Below are 5,000 nucleotides of genomic sequence, written 5' to 3'. Positions count from 1 at the left end.
ATTTTTCTTCACTTCTTTACCTTCATTCTCCACTACTTTCTCATCTCTCTCTTCTTTATTTCAGTCTCCCTTTTCTCTTTGGATATAAATATACCTGTGTGTGTGCGTGTGCGTGTGCGTGTGTGTGTGTGTGTGTGTGTGTGTGTGTGTGTGTGTGTGTGTGTGTGTGTGTGTGTGTGTGTGTGTGTGTGTGTGTGCGTATGTGTGTGTACGTATGTGTGTGTGTGTGTGTGTGTGTACGTATGTGTGTGTGTGTGTGTGTGTGTGTGTGTGTGTGTGTGTGTGTGTGTGTGTGTGTGTGTGTGTGTGTGTGTGTGTGTGTGTGTGTGTTTGTGTGTGTGTGTGTTTGTGTGTGTATGTGTATGTGTATGTGTGCGTATGTGTATGTGTGTGTACGTACGTGTATGTGTGCGTATGTGTATGTGTGTGTATGTATGTGTGTATGTGCGTTCGTGCATTTGTTTGTGCGCGTTTATGTGTCTGTCTTTGCATTGGGCTTCATTTAGCTATGTTTCTTTTCTCAAAAATGTGAGCGTATAGAGAATCTAAATACATCTGTAATACAGAGTCAAGCCCAGCGCCTTGCAATCCAGCTTACCAACGGCCTCAATGTGCGATAATGACCATTTTAAGGACCTCTATACGAGAGAATGGGTCATTCCCACTCGAGAGGGAACAAGGAAGCGAGATAGAGAAAGAAACAGGGAGAATGAGAGAAAGGCTTGAGAGAGAGAGAGAGAGAGAGAGAGAGAGAGGGGGAGCGAGAGAGAGGGAGCGAGAGAGAGTTTATATAATATATATATATATATATATATATATATGTGTGTGTGTGTGTGTGTGTGTGTGTTTATTCTCTAGAACAACACATGCTAAGACGCTTAAGCACAGATACTGGCTTCACTGCACTCACTGATACATATACGAACTTAAGGCGACTTAGTTACAAAAACGAAAGAAAGAAAAAAAATCCCACAGTTCTCGTATCCTGAAGGCCTATCTCCCCCCCCCTCCCGGAGGTCCGCGTGGTCCCTCACGGTTATATCGAGATCCTTCGTAGGACTCTGGGACGCATTTTCCCATCAGGCATAATCTCATGTTGGTGGCAATTTCGAAGACAACGTCGTCAATAAGAACGAGTCCATGGAACCTGTTGGAAGAATTGACGTGGTTTGACCGGCTCCCGAGAGCAAACTAAAAAAAAAAAAAAAAAAAAAGTAATGTTGTCTCACCACGAACAGACTAAAAAAGGTGTGTCATTCTTCGGATCGTCTGAATGCCCCCCAGGAGCAAACTCAAAAAAATAATGTCATTCTACCACGAGCAGACCCAAAAAGCCATGTCATTCTTGGGGTGTTTTACACACGCTTACGTGTGAGCCACTCTCCATCCCCCATCATACATGAGAGTCCTCAACCCTTTGTTCTGATTACGGCCAAGTGAATTTATTCATCTCCATGACACGATTCTGTTGTAAAGTGACTTGAACTCGTTTAATCCCATCCGTATCAGAATCTAATTTTTCTCTATCTTTCAGTTTCTCCAGGTTATTTCAGTCAACTGCATACTATCACTTCAGTTTATATAAATATTGCAACAAATATTAACCCTAAAATGTGATTCAGTCATATGTATATATACATAAACATATGCGCATATGTATATGCATACATATACAATATGCATGCATTTACATGTGTATATATACTGTATATGTATGTATATATAAATATATATATATGCAATATACATATATATATATATATATATATATATATATATATACACAAACACACATTTGTGCACCTGCCTTCTTCTCTCGCTCTCCGTCCTCACTCAGAAAGCACGTGCTAATGTAGGCGCACGTGATCCCGCTGCGCATCCCAACATGTAACTGTTTTGTAGTGCAACTTTTTCCTCACAGAATACTAATTATACTCTTGACATTTTATCTAAATACATATAACATCCCACCATCGCTCTAATGGAAACCAATTCTCGTGTGCAACAGGAGTTCTACACATGCGCACACGCGTACACACACGTACACACATGTACGCACGCACACGGTAGGAACAGGCGTGTATCTCCATGCTGCCGCCTCAGAGTTACATGACTTGGTCAATCGTATCCTCTCCTTCCTCTACCACGCCCTCCAACTCCTCCTCTCCCTCCACCACCACCTCCTGACGCCCTCCACTGCATTCTCCATCTCCCTCCGCTTGCTGCCTCCACCGCGGCAGTTCCACGCACTTGGGGCCCCCTCTCCCTCCCCCTCCCCCCTCTCCCTACCCCATTCCCCCCGCTCTCCCTCCCTCCCTCTCTCCCTCACCTCCCAACAGCCCCCCTCCTATCCCCCCTCCTAACCCCCCCTCCTCTGATACCCATCCCTCCAAGCACGTGTTTTCTTCTCCCCACCTCCCCGCAACCTCCACTTTCCTCACCCCCTCCCTTCCTCCCTCACTCCCTTCCCACTCTCCTCTCTCTCCACTTGACAGTTTTCCCTATCTATTCTTTTCTACTTCATACCAGCCCTTAAATAGCTCCTCCTCCCCTCCTTAGTCTCCCCTTTTCCTCCTTTTCCTCCATTTATTTTGTACTTCTCGTCCTACTTCTCCTCCACCTCCTCCTCCTCCGCCTAATCCTAATCCTAATCCTAATTTTTCTTCTTGTTCTGCTTCTTTTTTTTCCTTTTTATCTACCTCCAACTCCTTATTGTCCTACTTCTTTTCTTTATCCCTATTGTCCCTCTTCTTCCCATCCCTTGTCCTCCTGTACTTCCACCTCCTCCCCTTCATTGTGATTTTCCTCCTCCTCCTCCACTTTCTCCTCTTCCACTCTGCCCTTCTTCTTCTTCCACCTCCTCATCCCTCTGTTTCTTCTTCACCACCCTCCTATACCTTTTCTTGCTGCTTCTGCAGAGGGAGATAATCTACTAAATTCATAAAACCCGAGGAAGGGCGATCCAAGGTCACGAAAGGTTCTTTTCTTTCAACAAAACTCTCCGGCATCTCTTGCTCGGTGAGTCGTCGTTCTGCTATGCTGCCTCTGCATGTCGAGATCTTCCCAGGATTTCACACGGACCAAAAAACCACCAGCACCTCCCTCCTCACTCACAGATACTCTTAGCTTCCTGGTGATCTTCCCCATTTTAGCAGATGCTCTTTAAAAATAGATATATTTTCCCTCCCTTATAATAACTCTGTGTTTGATAAGCGTCACGTGATTCCAACTTTCAAGGATCTTTCTTCTCAGCAGTTCTGTACAGAATTTTGACCATGTTCTGTGTGTAATTCATTCCTCTTTTGAAATGTTTTTTTTTTTCGAAGCATCTGGGCTTTGGGCCGCGTGCAGAGAACCTGTCTGTGCAAGAGTTTCAATTGCTCTCGAATGGACTTTTCCTGTTTTGTTCTGAATTTAATAGTCCTCAGAACATCAATCTCAACCGACTTTTCAGCGCTGGATATCAAATTAGGCTCTTTGTATCGAACGAGAAAGAGAAAAAAAAGAAATCCATTTCAACTCGAGGACATTTCAACATGACATTATTCCACTTAGGATTGATGGAGAGCAATATACCCCAATTGTCGCTAAACTAGCCTTCAGCTTTTATATTCTTTATAATTTTAAACTTATTTTCCCCTCTCTATCTCTTATCCATATCCTTTATTTATTACAATTGCTTCAACTACCTTTATATACTGTATTCATTTACAAAAGATTACAAAAGATTACAAAGGCGGAGCATGCCGACAGGAGACCTTTTGGTCCATAAGTGGGTCGGATGCGGAAAAAAATTATAATGATGAATAGAAAAAAAAAGTTATAATGATGAATAGAAAAAATGGACATAAAAAATGTAACAACATAAATAATGAAAATAATAATATATAAAATAAACAAATGCATAGGTGTAGTTAAATAATAAACAACCAGGTATATATCAAATAATAATAAACTGACAAATATCTAATAATAAATGAAAACCAAGCAAATAATAATTAGACAAATAATAACAAACAAATAAACAAATAGTATAAAGTAAATGGCAGTCATTACATCATCTTGCTTAATGACTGTCATCTATTTTATATTATTTGTTTATTTAACAGAGGTTTCTACCCATTATTAATAAAAGGTGTGGTATTCAAATAAGATTATTGTATGGGACAGTACAGTAACCCTTTGAGAACTGGTGTGTTTTCCGGACACTTATTTAGGTGAATTTAAAAAATATATATTATTCTTTATCTATTATTTATTCAATTTTCAATTTAATTAATTCGATTATTTATTCATTTTATTCATTCATTATTTATTTACTTATTTATATATTCATTTATTTATATATTTATTTATTTATATATTTATTCATTTATTCATATTTATTTATATATTTATTTATTTATTTATCTATCTATTATATTCATTTACTTATTTACTTTTTGTCTATATATTTATTTAGTCATTTATGTATTCATTTACCTATTTATCTATTAATTTATTATGTATTTATGTATATATCTATGTATTCTTTTATCTATCATAATTTGTTTATTTATTTATTCACTTTATCTTATATCTGTTCATCTATCTGTTCATTAACTTATTTGTTTATTGAGTTATCTATTTACTTGCCCTTCTATTCATTTATCTATTTATCTATGTATTTATTTATTATATATATATATGTATATATATATATATATATATATATATATATGTATATATATTTATTTAGCTATTTGTCATTTATTTATTTGTATATCTATTCACTTATGTAATACTGATTATTTATCTATTTTTACTACTTTATCTATACATTGAGTTACATATTTCTTTCTATATTTCAAATGTATCTACTAATTCGATTTACTCCTGTCTCCTTATGTTTACCAGTTTATTTATCTATTTATTTCAACCCCTTATAACGAAGTGCATTTGTCGAGATCTTCAGATATGAATCAGCATCCATTCACTCACACATGACTCAGCTTGCTTGT

Source organism: Oratosquilla oratoria, chromosome 9 (assembly GCF_046742065.1).
Source record: "Oratosquilla oratoria isolate Oo_2021 chromosome 9, ASM4674206v1, whole genome shotgun sequence".
Classification (NCBI taxonomy): domain Eukaryota; kingdom Metazoa; phylum Arthropoda; class Malacostraca; order Stomatopoda; family Squillidae; genus Oratosquilla; species Oratosquilla oratoria.
Note: the sequence above shows the minus strand (reverse complement) of the source record.